The following is an 18,331-nucleotide window of genomic DNA, read 5'->3' as shown; positions in this document are numbered from 1 at the left end:
CGTCGATCGAGGCGACGCTTCGCCGAGCGAACCGTTTGGGCGGCAATTTTTTGAACTTTGAGATATAAAAGGGGGAATGGATTGGTCCGTTCCCCTCTTTACGCTTTCGCGCACTTGTGCTCTTGCCTTCTTTGTGCTCCGAAGTCCTTAGGAAATTCTCAGGCGACCGGAGCATTCTTCCTTCTCTCTCTCTCCACCACCAAAACACCTTCCATCTTTGCCGAGATGACGAGGGTTGGAGGAGGACACCGGGACAAGGCTTCGGACAGCATCTTGCCGGAGTCTCGTCTGAGGAACGAGGAGGCGGCGGACAAAATCAGGAAGCTGCTGGTGCCGGAGGGACAAGAAGGTGCTGTGGTGGTGAGGCCGGCGACTCTGACGCCGGTGACGACCGTCCCTGGGCGGATCGTCCTCTTCACCTCCTTTGTGGCGGCGGGGTTGGTGCCGCCGTTCTCCACCTTCTTCCTGCAAGTGTTGGAGACATACGGCATTCAACTGGTGCACCTAAGCCCCAACTCTGTAGTGATGTTGGCGACTTTCGCGCATCTCTGCGAAATGTTCGTAGGGGTGATGCCGTCGGCGACGCTGCTTCGCCATTTCTTCGTCCTTCGGCCGGTGGGGAAGAAAAGGGGGCACACCACGGCAGACGCCGCGGGGTGCTGCAACCTTCGGCTCCGGGACGGCCTGGGGGATCATTACATTCCCCAGGTGCTGCGCAGCAAGTGGGAGGAGTGGCGACGGGACTGGTTCTTCGTCGACGTCGACCCCCATGAGCGCCTCGAGCTGCCGGAGGCGGCGGCGGAACCTCGGCGATCGACGTGGGAGTCGCCGCCGCCAGAAGACGCGAGGCTGAAGCCGGTGTTGGAGCGCATCCTGGAGCTGCGCGAGTTCGGGCTGACCTCCGTCATGGTGGTCGTAGACTTCCTGCGCCGTCGGCTGGCGCCTTTGCGAGAGCGGGCCCGGCCGAGTTGGTTCTATACCGGGCCAGAGGACATCACCAGGACCCAGATCGGCGCGAGCTGGGATTTGGGGCAGGCGGAACTGCAGGGGATGACAAGGGTGATCACCGGAACGGAGGACATGGGCCGGACGGAGCTCCCGTAGCCGGAGATGGCGCTCTGCGCCAACCCCAACCGGGTGGCCATTATGGCGGGGCTGCCGGAGTTCGACGCCCAGGGGCCTGTGGACCGGCCAAGAAGCCGGAGTCCCGAGGCCTCCGAACTCCCCGGGCTGGAGGAGCTACTTGGCGAGGAGGTCGCTGGCAGCTCGTCGCGGGCTGGCGAAGGGGTCGCCGCAGGCGGCAACCGCCGCGCCAGGGAGGAGGGCGCCACCGAAATCGCCGAGGAGGTGGCGCTGGGAGATCAGGGAAAGCGTCCCCAGGCCCTGATCCTAGTGCCAGACTCTCCGCCGTCACCAACGGCAGCGGCGGCATTTCCAGTGCTGGCGCCGCGCCTGGTGCGGATGGGTGTTGCACCGGCGCCCGCGACCCGCATGGCGGAAACCGAGACCCGCGCGGCGGCACACGAGGCCCGCCCAGCGGCGCCCGAGGCCCGCGCAGCGGTTCAGCCGAGCCCCCAGCGGAAGTGGCGGCGGGAGGAGTCCAGACCGACGGCGCCAGACCCGGACATCAGGCTCCCAGCGGCCAAATGGCGATATCGGTGAGTCTCCTTTCTTACTTTTCCATGGGCATTTCTGGCCCGAACTAAGCTTCGACGTTTTTGATTTGTCTCCCGTAGGCCGGCCGTATGCGCTACTGCGACGGAGAAAGAGCGGGTGCCGGAACCAGAGCCGAGCCCGCCTGCCGTTCCGACGGAGGCGGGCACCAGAACGGCGGAGGCGCCAGTCGTCGTGGCGGCCAGCGGGAGAGAGACGGAGGCGGCGGCAAAGGGGAGGACGGAGCAAATGTCCGGACCCTTGGCGCCGGCGGAACCTACCCCGGGCGCGGAGAGCCCGGGGCGAATGACGGTGGACGCTTTGCCGGGGCCGGCGGAGCCTACCCCGGGCAGGCAGAGCCCGGGGCGGATGGCAGTGCAGGGCCCTGCAGTGAGCTCGGCCCCCCTGGAGGCACCCTGCGGAGAAGCCTGGGCCCCACCGTCGCCCGGCCAGCCCGCCGACCCTTTCCTGGCCGCCATCGAAGGCGTCCAAGTAGCGGTCGGGCGGCTGGGCGCAGCGGTGAACGCTAAGGAGGGGGATCTTGAAGCTGAGCGCGCCCGCCTGGCGTTGGAGAAGGCGCAGCTGGCGGGCGCCCAGGAGGAGGCCCGTGCGGCGGCCGCGCGGGAGCAGAAGCTCTTAGAAGACATCCGCGCGGAAGTCGCGCGGGAACAAGAAATTTTGAAGACCGTGCGGGCAGAGGCCGCGCGGGAACGAGAAGACGCCGCCCGCCTGGCTGAGGCGTCGAAGCAGCAAGCTGCCGAGGCCCTTGCCAGGATGGGGCAGGCGCAGGAGAGGGAGATGGCAGTCGCAGCTCGGGAGCAGGCGACGGAGGAGCGGCAAGCCGAGCTGACCCGCCGGGAGGGCGTGTCCGAGAAGACGCGCGCCGACCTCCAGCGCTGGGAAGACGACCTCCGGAAGATCAGAGAAGAGATCCACCGCTGGGAGGAGAACGTCTCCATCCGGGAGGTGGACAATGAGTTGTCGGCGTCGGATCTCGATGCTCGGGAGGATTCGGTGGCCCAGAAGGAGGGCGCGCTGGCCCGGCGGGAGGGCGAGCTGAGTCACTGAGAAGGCGAACTGAGTCGTCGAGAGGGCGAGGCTGACGCGGCGGCGACGGCCATGGCGACCAGGGCGGAGCAGAACGCGAAGCACGAGGCGGAACTGACCGCCCGTGAAAGTGCTTTATCCGAGATGGTGGCCAAGGAGAAGCAGGCTGCCGCCCCCGCAGCAGTTGGCGGTTCTTCCGGTCCGGTCGGGGACCAGGGACTTGAGGCACAGCTGCGGGCCGCCAAGGAGAAGCTCGAGACCGCCTTTGTCTCGCGGGTCAACCTCGAGCATATGCTGGAAGACGTACTCTGGAGGATGCGGCGGGCCGTAGAGAAGGGTGGTCTCGGACGGCTCGTTGGAGGCGAGAAGGGCGATGGCCCCGCGCGACAAGTGTTGGGGCTGCAGCAGGTCTGTGAGCGCCTCGAGGCCCTGCCTTGGGCAGTCCAGGAACTTGCCGCCCGGGAGGGACGTGGCTTGGCACATGCAGTGGCCGAGCACGTCCTGGCCTGCTACCGAAGCAGGGACCCAAACTTCCCGCTGGAGCCAGCGCGGGAGGGAGTGGTCGAGGCTGAGGGAGAGGCCGCCCGGGTAGCGGTCCGGAGTACCGCTGCCATGGTGGCGGCCGGCTTTAGGCGAGAGGTGCCGCCGCCGCCAGCCCCCGGGGACGACTCAGAGGATTCAGCCGACGCCTCTGCCGCCGATTAGATCTTTTGTAGCCTTTTTTTCTTTTGTTGTATTGATAGGAGTGAACCCTTAGAAAATGCCTTGTATATATCCTGTGAATATTAATGGCAACTTTTCCTTGGGCTCGCAACTCCAGTTTCTTTGAGTGTTTGATGTTCCTTCTGGTGTTTTGTCCGGAAGTCCCGGGGAGTACTCAGTCGGGCCGTTCCCGACCTTCCCGTCCCCGAGAATGAAGTTGTCCTGATCGCTGCTGCTGGCGTAGTCGGCCTTCGAGCTCTCGCGAGTCCGCATTTGCCTAAGTTAAGAAACAAAGACACAGACTTCCTTGCCCGGGAGATAGATCGATCCCGCTCGGAACACGCCATACCTAGTGAACACTTTTTTTACCTTGCGACCACTCAGTTAGTAGAAGGGAGACACGTGCGGGCGAGAATTTGACCAAGAGTCTTCGTGGTCCGGTGGTGCCCGGGCTTAAAACGGGCCGGACCGAGTACTGACAGCTCGCCCCCGAGGCCTGAGCTCCGGACTACTCGAGCAGCTCGAGTGATAGGATTACCCAGGGGACTCGGGGACTCGGTAGTGCTCGGGGTCCTTAAAAGCGGGCCGAACACCACGACCACCACGAAGGGCTTCGGTCAGACATTACCGCACGCGCGGTACTCCTTTCTACAAACCGCTCTGTCGTTCTGGGAAAAAGTAGACACGCGGTAGGGTTTTTGCGTGCGAGGAGACCACCTCGCCGAACAGATTAAAGCGCGAGAGCCCCCGAGAGTGACTCGGGAACATAAATTCACTGAAAGCAGGCTTGCCTGAATGTAACCACTCACCGGACAGCTGTCGGCCTTCCGGCCACCCGATCCAGGAGGGGTGTGCTTCCGAGCTCGGGTGCCCGAGGACTTGATTCTTTCAACGGAGCGCCCGAGCGCCCAGAGGCATACGAGGCTCCTGGGGTCGGGTGATCTTGACCACCCATGCCTAAGTGGTAGGATCACCCGAGGACCCTTGGGGCCGACCAGAGACCGGGGCAGTGAAGCCCTCGCGGTCGAACTGCCCGTGATTGCCAGCCTGTGACTTAAGAGAGAATATAGAATTTCTTTGTCTGGTGCGCTCTGTTAGTGCGGTACTTGCTATAGACTGCCCTCGTTTTCGACCCGAGACCTCTTGAATGCCCGAACCGGTGGACAAGAGCGGACAGAGGCATAACCCAGAGGTCCTATGGTCTGGTGGCGCCCGAGTATGACAAACCAGACCGAGCACTGACAGCCCGCTCCGGGGGCCTGAGCTCCGGACTACTCGAGCAGCTCGAGCGATGGGATCACCCAGAGCACCCCGAAACTCGGTAGTGCCCGGGAGCCTGCCACGACACCGAACACCACAGCCTACCATGCTGGACGTAAGTCAGCGGCGACTGTTCGCATGCATACCGATTGGGATTCTTTTATCAGCGGGGAAAATGAGAGAGCGAACTTTTTCTCGCACAATCGAGCACCTCACCAGACAGATTAGACATACGGAATCCAGAAAGAAAAATATCTCGACGCAGCGATTGCTTATTGAAATACCGAATGTACAATATTTACAAGGTTGGGTGATAGCGACTTACCCAAGGGGCGGAGCTCTTGGACTACTTGGACGGGGAGAAGCCCCCGGCCTTGCCGACTTGAGCTGCGAGCACGACCATCTATGGGTAGAAGCGTCGGAGATGCTCGATATTCCACGGATTTGGGAGTGGCTGTCCTTCTTCCGTCGCTAACCTGAAAGAACCTGCCTGGGGGACCGCGATCACGGTGAAGGGACCTTCCCACACAGGGGATATCTTATTCATTCCTTCGCGCGACTGGACGCGTCGGAGAACTAGGTCTCCCACCTCGAGAGACCGGGCCCGGACATGGCGCAGATGATAACGCCGTAGACTTTGCTGGTACCGAGCCGCCCGGACAGCGGCACGCCGCTGGCGCTCTTCCAGGTAGTCCACGTCGTCGCGTCTTTGCCGTTCCTGCTCACCCTCAGAGTATGCATGCACTCGAGGGGAGCCCAGAGTGAGCTCGGAGGGGAGGACTGCCTCGGCGCCATAGACGAGGAAGAACGGAGTCTCCCCGATGGCGCGGCTTGGCGTAGTCCGATTAGCCCACAGCACGGCTGGCAGCTCGTCCACCCATCCCTTCCCGTGCTTAGCGAGCACGTTATAGGTCCGGGTTTTGAGGCCCTTCAATATCTCCGCGTTGGCGCGCTCGACCTACCCGTTACTCCGAGGATGAGCGACGGAAGCGAAGCAGAGCTTGATGCCGAGATCTTCGCAATAGTCCCCGAACATGGCACTAGTGAACTGGGTGCCATTGTCGGGGATGATCCGGTTCGGGACGCCAAAGCGGCTGGTGATGCCGCGGATAAACTGGAGCGCCGTGTTTTTGGTCACCTTGATGACTGGGACCGCCTCCGGCCACTTGGTAAATTTGTCGATAGCGACATATAGGTATGCATAGCCCCCGATTGCTCGGGGGAATGGACCCAGAATGTCCAAACCCCAGACCGCGAAAGGCCATGACAGGGGAATGGTATGAAGAACCTGAGCTGGCTGGTGAATCTGCTTTGCATGGAACTGGCACGCCCTGCAGCGCCGAACCAGCTCGGAAGCATCCTGGAGAGCTGTAGGCCAGTAGAAACCTTGTCGGAAGGCCTTTCCCGACCAGCGTGCGGAACGATGAATGGCCACCGCACTCGCCCTCTTGGACCTCAGCGAGAAGATCGCCGCCTTCTGCCCGAGAGATGCATTTCAGGAGTACACCTCCTGCGCTACGCCGGTAGAGATCCCCATCTACTATGGCATAGCATTTGGACTGCCGAGCAATTCTTTCGGCAGACGCCTCATCCTCGGGTAGGAACTTTTCTTTCAAGTACCCTCGGATGTCAGACATCCACGAGGCATCTTGAGAACAGTCGGCGAGCACAGCGCACTCACCGGGCGGCGGCGCCCTGACGGGGCTTCCCACTGAGGACACCGCCGGGGTCCCCTGAATTGAGTTCGAGGTTTCCCCGTCATCCTGTTCTGCAGGCAGGACGGAAGGTCGTGCGAGTCTTTCTTCAAAGACTCCGGCAGGGACGCGCGCACGTGAGGAGGCCAGGCGAGAGAGCTCGTCGGCCAGAGCGTTGTCGCGGCGAGGGATGTGCCGCAACTCGAGGCCATCGAATCGTCTCTCGAGCTTCCTAACCGCAGCCACGTACGCCGCCATTTGAGGATCCGTGCACTGGTACTCCTTGGATACCTTGTTGACGGCCAGTTGGGAGTCCCCTTTGACCAGGAGGCGACGAATCCCGAGCCCCACCGCAGCCCGGAGGCCGGCGATGAGACCTTCATACTCCGCCATGTTGTTGGATGCGCGGAACTGCAACTGCACGACGTACCGGAGCTCTTCACCTGTTGGGGAGGTGAGAACCACTCCGGCCCCTGCGCCTTTAAGCGAGAGGGAGCCGTCGAAGTGCATGACCCAGTACCCGGGCGCGTCGTGCCCGGGATACGCAGAGATCTCTTCTGGGACGATGTAGGGGATGGGCGTCCATTCTGCCAAGAAGTCGGAGAGCGCCTGGCGACTGACGAAGTGTAGGTCGAACTCCGCCAGCTCTACCGCCCATTTGACAACGCGCCCGGTGCCCTCCCGGTTCCGGAGAATGGGTCCCAGTGGATAAGTGGTAACCACCGAGACCTTGTGCGCCTGGAAGTAGTGGCGCAGCTTCCGGGAGGCAACGAGCACGGCATAGAGTAGCTTCTGCGCCTGGGGATATCTTGTCTTGGCTTCCCGGAGGACTTCGCTGACGAAGTACACCGGTCGTTGTACCCGGCGAGCCCGGACGGCGGCTCTACCCGGGGGGCTGCCGCAGCCCCCAGGCTTGGCGGCACGGTCGGGGCTGGCCGGGCACTCGGGCTCGACTCCCTGGCTGGGAGGAGTCGCGAGGATAGGCGAGTGGTCGGGGGCCTCTGGGAGCTGGGACCCAGCATCCGGCCCTGAACACTCGTCGTGCTCCACCACTAGCACTACGCTCACGACCTGAGGTGTGGCCGAAACGTAGAGCAGTAGGGGCTCACCTTGAGAGGGAGCCACCACCACGGGTGGCGAAGTGAGGTACTTCTTTAGATCGCGGAAGGCCTGTTCGGCCTCCGGCGTCCAGTCAAAACGACCGGTTTTCTTCAGAAGCTTGAAGAGGGGGAGTCCTCGCTCCCCGAGCTTGGAGATAAAGCGCCCGAGAGCTGCCATGCAGCCGGCGAGACGCTGGACCTCCTTGAGTCGAGCCGGGGGTCGCATCTGCTCGATGGCCCGGATCTTCTCCGGATTGACCTCGATTCCTCGGCCAGAAACCAAGAATCCAAGGAGCTTGCCCGCCGGTACCCCGAAGACACACTTCTCCGGGTTGAGCTTGAGGCGGGTAGAGCGGAGACTGTTGAAAGTCTCGGCAAGGTCCTCGAGCAGGGTGGCGCGGTCTTGGGTTTTGACCACGAGATCGTCGATGTAAGCCTCGACGTTGCGGCCAACCTGTGAGTCAAGAGTAATATGGATAGCACGCTGGAAGGAGGATCCAGCGTTGCGCAGGTCGAAAGGCATTGACAGGTAGCAATAAGTCCCCACCGGAGTGGTAAAAGCAGTTTTTTCCTCATCCTCTACGGCCATGCGAATCTGGTGATACCCAGAGTTTGCATCTAGAAAGCATAAAAGATCGAATCCCGCAGTTGAATCTATAATTTGATCAATGCGAGGTAAGGGGAAGGGATCTTTGGGGCAAGCCTTATTTAGGTCGGTGTAGTCCACGCACATGCGGAGCTTGCCGTTGGCCTTCGGGACGATGACTGGGTTTGCTAGCCAGTCGGGGTGGAGGACTTCTCGGATGAATCCGGCGTTAAGGAGCTTGCTGACCTGCTCACGGATAAACTCCTGGCGCTCTGGCGCCTGCCGTCGGACCTTCTGCTTCACCGGGCGGGCGTCCGGATGCACCGCCAAGTGATGCTCGATCACCTCCCTAGGGATCCCGGGCATGTCGTACGGTTGCCAGGCAAACACGTCTACGTTAGCCCGGAGGAAGGCGACGAGCGCGCTTTCCTATTTGCTGCCTAGGTCACCGCCGATACGGACAACCTAGGTAGCGTCTTCGCCCACCACGACCTCCTTCGTTGGAACAGAGGTGTCGACGGCGAGTCGGGGTTTGGATGAAGAGGGTCCCGGGCCCCCTGTAGAGCCATCGACCTCGGCCTGCGCTGAGACCAGAGCCATGTATGACTGTTCAGCGCAGGAGACGGCGCCGCCGGAATTGGCGACCACAGAGATGGAGCCTGCGGGGCCGGGCATCTTAACCGTAAGGTATGCATAATGCACGGCCATCATAAACTTGGCGAGCGCCGGACGCCCGAGGATGGCGTTGTAGGGGAGAGGGAGCTCCGCGACGTCGAAGAGGACGCACTCCGTGCGGAAGTTGTCCCGGCTCCCGAACGTGACAGGCAACTCAACCTGCCCGAGGGGCAGGGAGTGCCCAGGGGTCACTCCACAGAAAGGGAGCGACGGTTTTAGGCGTCGGGAAGACACCTGCAGCTTCTCAAAAGCCTCCTTGGAAAGGAGGTTGAGGCCGGCACCACCGTCGATCAGCACCCTGCCGACCTTGACATTGCAGACAGTGGGGGACACTACCAAAGGTAGTCGCCCCACGGCTGCAGTACTGGCAGGGTGATCAGCCATGCTAAACGTGATCGAAGTATCCGACCACCTTAGGGGCCTTGCGGCCTCCTCGCTCGGGGTTGCCGAGCACACCTCGCGTCACATGATCTTGATGCCACGGCGCGAGGAAGGCGTGTACGCGCCCCCGTCGATGAAGGCGACGGTGTGCTCGGGCTCCTGGAAGCCGAGCTCGGCGTTGTCGGGGGTGACCTCAGTATCGCCTCCTCCACGGGACTCATCGCACTCCCTCTGGCGCTGCTCCACGAGTCCTTTGACCGTACGACACTCCGTGAGGTCGTGCCATCTGGTCTGGTGTATGGGACACCATTTACCTGGCTCGGGCCCCGAGGGAGCGGGGGCCCTCGCTGGAGCGGGAGCTCGGCCGGTGGCCGGGGCTCTTGCTGGAGCCGGTGCCCTTGCTGGAGCCGGGGCCCTCGTAGGCACGGAGGCCCGAGGAGGAGCCCAAGCAGGGGCCCTGACGGGGCGTCGATCGACACCCGGCCGGCGCTCTTGCCGGTGATCGGGCTCTTGCGGCACCCTGTGAGCGGGGACCTGGGTTGGCTCAACGGGAGCGGCCTCGTGCTTCCTTCTCTTCTTCTTTTCCCGCTTGTCGGAGCGGGAAGAACTTGGCTGGTCGGAGGCGGGGCGAGGAGCATGCCACGCCCTGGCCTCCGCAGCCTTGGCGCACTTATCGGCCAGTGTGAAGAGTTCCGCAGTGGTCTCGATCTCGTGCGTACCTAGCTTTTCGAGCATCCGCTCATCGCGGACGCTCTGCTGGAAAGCAACAATAACAGCGTGGGGGGCCACTCGTGGAATGGTGTTGCGAACCTGGCTGAAGCGCTGTATAAAGCGCCGTAGCGTCTCCCCTTCCTGCTGTTGGACGGCGTGAAGGTCGCACTCCAAACCGGGACGTGTAAACGTGCCCTGAAAGTTGGCCACGAACTGGTGGCACAGGTCATCCCAGGAGCCGATAGACCCTGGGGGTAAGTTCATAAGCCAAGAGCGGGCGGAGCCCCTCAGGGCAACATGAAAGTAGTTTGCCATCACCTTTTCGCTGCCTCCGGTCGCTTGGACGGCCGTTGTGTAGATCTGGAGGAACTCGACGGGGTCGATGGACCCGTCGTACTTCTCCGGCAGCTCGGGGCGGAACTTGGAAGGCCACCTGACCCGGCGGAGCTCGGCGGTGAAGGCACGGCAGCCGGTGCCGTACCCCGCAGCGCGAGCGGGGGTCCTCGGTGGCGAGTGGCGGCGAGCCGGGGATCCCCGGTGGCCTTGGGCCGGGAGAGAGGAAGCCTGGTCCTCTGCCCCGATCCCCTGCCGGGTCTCCCGCTGACGCTCGAGAGTAACTCGGGCATCCTCGTGGCCCCTCCGCTCGTCAAGGCGCAAACGAAGGTCCCGGGCTTCAAACACGACTAGGGGGACGGCACTCCGCCTGGAGACCCCTCGGCCCGTGCGGGTGTTGCCCGTTGAGGAGCCGGCTCTGGCGGCACCATGCTGGGAAGTGGTGCGAGGACTCCCGGCCTGCACCTGGCGACGAGCAGTGCCGACCAAAGCGACGACATCTTGTATCCACCGGCCTTCCGGAGTGTTCGGTGTGGCCTGAACGGGCGGGTGCCTAAGGAGAGCATGTGCTGCAAGCAGCGCGCTCCCTGGGCTGGCCTCGCTGAAAGCGAGCCCACGTCGAGGTGGCACCCGACGTGGTCCAGAGGCGGATCTAGCGGCCGGGGTCCCGACCACCTGCTGGGGGTCAGAAAATGCGTCAGCAGCGGCGGCGGCGGCCCTGATGGGCCCAGCGCCTTGATCCCCTTGAGCGGAAAAAACCGCGCACGTGGATGGCGGCTGCTGCTGGTACGCAGCAGCGACTGGGCTTCCTCTGGTGTCGGGCAGCGCTCCGTCACTGGAAGTGGAGCCGGAACGCTGGAGACGGTGCCCACGGGCCATCTTTTCCTGTGGGAAAAAAGCGAAACAAACAATCCAGGGATATTCCCCCCTACCTGGCGCGCCAGCTGTCGGAGGATGAACTCCTGTCGCAGGGATCCCGAGAGACCCCCTTTTTAGAGATTCGGCCGGGGGGATGATCCTGAGCGAGCTTGTTTGGGAAATAAGCGGGAAACGGAAATAAATGCGGTGGCTGGTGGGAGATGATCGTCCTAGTGCGAGAAAGATGGGTGCACCGGGGTTTAGACAGGTTCGGGCCGCACGGGGGCGTAACACCCTACTCCTGTGTGAGTGCTATATCTATCCTCGAAGGGAATTCTTCAAGGATGTATCTGGTTACAAGAGAGAGCAGCTTACAGAGAGCTTAAGGCTCTCGTGTTCTAGCTTGGCTTGAATTGGTTCGAGCGTCTGCCTCCTCTTTCTTTTTTCACACCCCCTTTTACGTGTTCTCCATCCTTTCCTTTTATAGGCGCGCCGGAAACTCGACTTTCAAATCTACTTCTTTTTCTCGTGTTGCTTTTTCTTCGGAATGGTGCCTCCACTGCACCTTGCACATACGGATTCTCTTATTTCTGGTAACTCATTCTGACATCTCTAGAATCTTGACAGGATGTTCCATGTAGGTGAGATCCTCTCCAATTTCAATTTCTTCTAGGAGCATTGCTCTTCAGGAACTCGTTGTCATTTCTTCAATTGTGAGACGTAAAAAACATCATGAACATCTGGCAGTAGCTCCAATTTATATGCTACTTCTTTGCGTTTTTCCAACACTTTAAAAGGGCCTATAAACCTGGGTGCAAGTTTTCCTTTGACTTTAAATCTACGAAAACCTCTAATCGGCGAAACTCGTAGATATATGAAGTCACTTACTTCAAAAGTCAACTCACGATGTCGATGATCAGCATAACTCTTTTGTCGTGTTTGAGCTATTCTCAAATTTTTTTTTCTGATCTGTTGTACTTGCCTCTCTACTTGTCTAAGAATTTCTGGGCCAAACACTTGACTTTCGCCAGTCTCATTCCAATACAATGGTGTCCTACATTTTATTCCATACAACGCTTCAAACAACGACATCTTCAAACTAGCTTGATAACTATTGTTGTAGGAGAACTCTGCATAGGGAAGATTTTTGTCCCAACTAGTCTTGTTTTTCAAGGCACAAGCTCTCAACGTATCTTCCAAACTTTGGTTTATCCTCTCGGCCTGACCATCGGTCTGCGGATGATATGCTGAACTGAAGTTTAACCGGGTATCCAATGACTCATGCAGCTTTTGCCAAAACCTAGAGGTAAACTGGCTTCCTCTATCAGACACTATCCTCTTAGGTACTCTATACAAATACACAATTCTAGCAATATACAACTCAGCGAGTCTAGGTCCTATGTATGTGGTCTTGACTGGGATGAAATGAGCAATATTTGTCAAACGATGCACTATAACCCAAATAGAATCATATCCAGATTGAGTTCAGGGCAATCCAACGATAAAATCCATAATATTTTCCTCCCTTCCACCATGGTATCATCAAAGGTTGAAGCAATCCCACGGGTTTCTAATGTTCAGCTTTGACTCTCTAATATATATCACATATTGCTACATGCTTAGCGATTTCTCTCTTCATACTATACCACCAATATCGGTCCTTAAGGCCTTGATACATCTTGGTGCTTCCGGGATGAATAGAATATGTAGACTCATGCACTTCTCGAATGATAGTTTCCTTGATAGCTTTGATATCCGAAACACAGATTCGTTTCTCAAACCACACCGTTTCATTCTCATCCTCGGTAAAACCTGGGGCTTTACTCTCCTTAATCCGTTGCTTGATTTCCGAAATCTTCTCATCCTCGAGTTGCCCTTTACGAATTTCTTGTTCCAAAGCAGAATCAACTTCCATTACCACAACTTCTGCGTTCTTTACTAATCCGAGATTGATATTTTCAAACTCCTTGAATAACTCAGGTCATCTATCTTGCACGGTCATTAGACTGAGATGAGCCTTTCTGCTTAAAGCATCGGCAACTGCATTCGCCTTTGCGAGATGATAGTTAATTCCTAAGTCATAATCCTTGATAAGCCCTAACCATCTACGCCGCTTGAGATTGAGATTTGGTTGAGTGAAAATATACTTCAAACTCTTATGATCCGAATAGATCTCACATCTCTTTCCAATCAAATAGTGCCTCCAAATCTTGAGTGCATGAACTACGGCGGCTAACTCCAAATCATGTGTCGGGTAGTGTTCCTCATGCTTCCTCAATTGCCTTGATGCATAGGCTATAATATGGCCTTCTTGCATAAGAACACATCCTAATCCTTGACGAGAGGCGTCACAATATATGGAGAATGACTTATGTGTATCTGGCATGACCAGTATTGGCGCAAATGTTAATCTTTTCTTCAACTCTTCAAAACTTGACTCACAAGCAGGGGTCCATTTAAATGTTTTACTCTTCTCAAGTAACTCAGTGATAGGCTTTGCAATCTTGAAGAAACCTTCTATGAAACGACGGTAGTAACTAGCTAATCCAAGGAAACCACCGATCTCAGAGACATTCTGTGGAGACTTCCAATTCAAAACGTCCTCTACCTTATTTGAATCAACTGCTATTCCTCCGGTGGATATGACATGACCGAGGAAAGAAACTTGATTTAGCCAAAACTCACATTTGCTCAGCTTAGCATACAACTGATTATCCCTAAGTCTCTGTAGAACCAATCTCAGATGGTCTACATGTTCCTCTTCATCCTTTGAGAAAACTAGGATGTCGTCTATAAAGACTACCACAAACTTATCCAAATACTCCATGAATACCTTTTTCATCAAATACATGAAGTAGGCAGGGGCATCGGTCAATCCAAAAGATATGACCATATACTCATATAATCCATAACGAGTGACGAAAGCAGTCTTAGGAATGTCGGATGCATCTTCAACTGATGATAACCTAAGCGAATATCGATCTTGGAGAATACACACGCACCTCTAAGCTGATCAAACAAGTCATCGATCCTGGAAAGAGGGTATTTATTCTTGATGGTCACCTCATTCAAGGCTCGATAATTTATACACATCCTTTGTGTATCGTCCTTCTTGGGTACGAATATTACTGGTGCACCCCATAGGGACAAACTAGGTCGGATATAACCTTTGTCTAACAACTCTTGCAATTGTTACTTAAGTTATGCTAGCTGATTAGTAGCCATTCTACACGGCCTTTTAGATATAGTAGCCGTACCAGGTACTAGTTCTATAACAAACTCGATGTCACGGTCAGGTGGCATACCTGGCAAATCTTCTGGAAAAACATCTGGATATTCGCAAATAACTGGAATGCTCTCGATTAGGGTTCTATCAGCTTGATTGATTGTTCCTCTGATTGTTGGTGGTACTTCTGCAATGTACTCCACTTCATTTCCTTCTTTAGAAGTCAGGCGAACAACTTTTCTCACACAGTCAATAATTCCATTGAACTTGCCTAACCAATAAATTCCTAGAATGACATTTATCCCTTCTGATTCCAAAACAATAAGGTTTTCCGAAAATTCTACCCCCTTTATTCTAATACTAAGGTTAGGACATACATGCCTTACTTTCATTTCACTACCTAGGGAGCTAACAACCATTCTATGCTTCATAAGAGTTATAGGTAGAGTGTATCTTGCCACATACTTGGTTGATATAAATGATGCTCTAGAATCAAATAATATTGTAGCGGGGTTAGAGTTGATGAGAAACATACCGATCACGACATCAATTGCATCTTGAGCTTCATCAACTGCCACCTGGTTAACAAGGCCTCTAGCAACATTCTGCTTCGCATGATTCCGGGGGTTGAGTCCCATTGCGGTTCTGCTGCTGGTTTGAACCTTGGGCGGGTGGTTGACTTTGACGCTTCTGAGGACACTGATAGGCAAAGTGTCCTTCTACTCCATAATGGAAACAAGGTTTGCCTTTGGTTGAAACTTGAGTGTTGTTATCGGCGTTGTTGTTCCTTTGAGAGGTCTGATTTGAAGTGCGGGGCGCCTAGAAATTGGAGCGCGGGTACTGTCCCACATTCCTTGATGAGTTTTGATTCGTAGACTGTGTCCTGGGCTGGTTGTACTACTGACCAGAAGGATTCATAGATCTTGATTGAGATGAGTCATAACGGGGCCTCATGTTGCTACTCGACTGACCTGAGTGGTCCATCTTACACTTACACTCGATCCTGTTTCTCTTATGCTCCAAGATGATGGCGCGATCTACAAGGGTCTGGAAATTCTTGAAATCACGAGAAGCTAGAGAATACTGCAATCCATCATTTAGGCCTTCTAAGAAACAATCTTGCTTCTTCTCATCAGTATCCACATCTTCTGGTGCATACCAGGGCAACTGAGTGAATTTAGTGACATACTCACTCACCGTTATTTCTCCTTGCTTGAGTGATAGGAATTCATTCCTTTTGATTTTGATTGCTCCTTTGGGAACATGATGAGCACAGAAACCAATCTTGAACTCCTGCCAGTTGATGCTATCAGGTTCTTCGTGAGCAGCGACATAGGCATCCCACCAGTCTGCGGCAGGTCCTATTAGCTGGTGTGAAGCGAACAAAACCTTCTCCCTGGTGTTGCACTGAGCGACTGAAAGTTTCTTCTCGATAACCTTGAGCCAGTGATCAGCGCCCATAGGTTCAATAGCATATGAGAAGGTAGGTGGCTTAGCCCTTTGAAACTCTCCGAGCTTGTCACGGGGTTGCTATGGCGGTGCAGGGGTGGCGGTGAGGTGATTCTGCAAGATTTGGGCCATTGTGTAGGCCACTCCTTGAAGAATCTGAGTTTGCACTGCCAGAAATTGCTCAAGGGAAAGCTGTAGCAGTGGAGGGGAATTGTCATTGCCTTGTCCATCACAAGCATTGCCATTAGCGTTGGCACGGTTCCTTAGGTTCACCATCTTACATAGGTGCAGGAAGATGAGGAAACAAGGAAATAGATAGAACAACAGAAGCAAAAACAGACAGAAAAAAGACAGAGATAGACTCCCAAACTAACAAATGTATTATTATAAGGATGCATCCGTGAAGAAGCTCTTCACAATACATCACCCACTCAAACAAAGATCCAAACCATTACAAAGCACACCACCAACTCAACTCCCTAACTAACACACTATTCTAACGACTCAAAATATCTAAAGGGGTAACCTCCTAAACAAACTCATAACTCTGCCGAAATCTCAGGGTGCTGGTGCTGGACAACGATGACCTGAAGACGGTGTGGGGAGCATGGAGTCTCTTCCTCATACTCGGAGTCAAAAGAAGAAGTCTCCCAACAATCCGGGTGATGATGCTTCTTGTTGCATAGCTCACTCTGCGCCTGAGCTAGCTTGCCTCTGACATACTACAACTCCTCGGCGATACAATCCAACTCAAACTTAACTCCAAAACCAGGGCGGTCTGCTCTCCAAGCCTGGTAGTGCCTTCTGCGATGAAGGGTGTAGCGATGATGTCGGTGTAGCCACTAATACACTAAGGGTAATGGTTGAACTGAGTGAAGATCAGGTCATCGCTGTGGTGGTGACAAAGGACCAGAAGGGCTTGGCGTGTGGCGTCACGAATTCCATCCTCGAAGGTAGCTCTCGATGAGATGACGTAGTGGATGCTCGTCACTTCGTAGGCTCCATGCTCTGGTATTGAGCCGTAGATCACCACTTCAACTTTCCACTCAGGAGGAGCATTAGCATACTTAGTCTTTACTCCTGCATACTCAGGTGCTTTCTCAAATCCCAGACTATGAAGTATCTCCCAAAGCTTGGCGGCGAACCATTTTGCACCGTGTCCATTGGAGTGGTAGACACGGCTCCAACGATGAACACGGGGCGGTTGCGGTCTTGCAAAAGCCAAATCACGAGTTGGGGTCAACGGTCGAGTAGGAAGACGACCACCAGTGCTCTTGCATGCAGTCTGACGGGTCCGGGCCATCTATAATATTTTGAAAAGGACAAGGAGAGTCAGTAATTGTGTTAAATAGAATAAGCCAAGAAAAGCACAAAAAAGCTAAAGCAGAGTTTTTTGAAAATAGTTTTCTTAACAAAAATAATCCTTAAGACTCGACCATTCTAAGTAGGCTCACATCATACAGTCAACACGGCTCTGATATCACCTCTATCACACCCGATTTTATAAAGGGACAAAACCAAATGCAAACCACATGTATACCATGATCAAGTTTCATACATGTAGTGACTTCATCAGTGTATCACACACAATGCCATTATTACAACATTTAACTTAAATAAAATAGATAAACCACAATGTATTTAACTACAGCATACAAACTAAACATAGCGAAGCTCCCATCTTCCACAAGCAATTAACCGGGGGATCCACCAGTGTAGCAATCTTCATCTTCATCGATGTAGAAGTCTGGCTCTCCTTCAATGTATCCATTGTCTGAGCAGCGGTTTGATGCACATTTGGATGGAAATAGCAAGTGTGAGTACAGATCGTACTCCGCAAGTGTGAGAAATATATGACATGCAAGCTTGATTAAAGGAATAGGCTATAACAGGTAAATTTGCATAAATACCAACTATGCTATCATAAAAGAGTTATAAAAGTATTCTATTTAACTATATGATTCATCATTAGACTCCTAACTCCTAGGAATATCTCCACATGTTTCTCAACTACCTGAATTCCACATTAGGTTCCTAAACTAACCAACTTGATACCCATCACAGGTAACCAAGACCATCCACTGACATTTACTCTTCATAGGTAACTAACCAAAATAACTAAACCAAACCAACTAATTATGTGAGGATCCAAGTCTCTCAAGACCATGAGCACGGCTGATATATCAGATTACACACATTGCAGAGGTTATCCAGCTTTCCCCACAAGTTGTGATTTCCTTGTTGCCGTGTTGCGCAAACACTTAACACACGCCAATGGTGTATCGCTCGGAGATCACTACAAGGCTGTTACAAAGCATCATCCCAACAAGAATAAGCCCGCTAAGGTTTCACCGCCGTCAAAGTGGAGTCACACCACCTAGAAGCCCCCTCATGCACCTTGTAGCTCCAGAAAGAATCACTCTTTCCTTCCACTGCACCAATAATGGCTCATTCTATGCTGATGATCCGCTAATTACTAAGACAGGTCGTACCCATATAAGCCTCGTAGATGGATGATAATTCTTAGGTTGTCACTCCACGAACTGATCCTTAGGACACCGAGCAAACACTACCACCCACCAAAGTGTTTCACACACTTGTGCCTCACGCACCATCATCAACCAACCTTCTACTTGACATCCCTAAGTTCCATATT

The sequence above is a fragment of the Phragmites australis genome, chromosome 18 (assembly GCF_958298935.1).
Source record: "Phragmites australis chromosome 18, lpPhrAust1.1, whole genome shotgun sequence".
NCBI classification, from domain to species: domain Eukaryota; kingdom Viridiplantae; phylum Streptophyta; class Magnoliopsida; order Poales; family Poaceae; genus Phragmites; species Phragmites australis.
The sequence above is the reverse complement of the archived record's forward strand: the minus strand, read 5'-3'. Positions refer to the sequence as shown.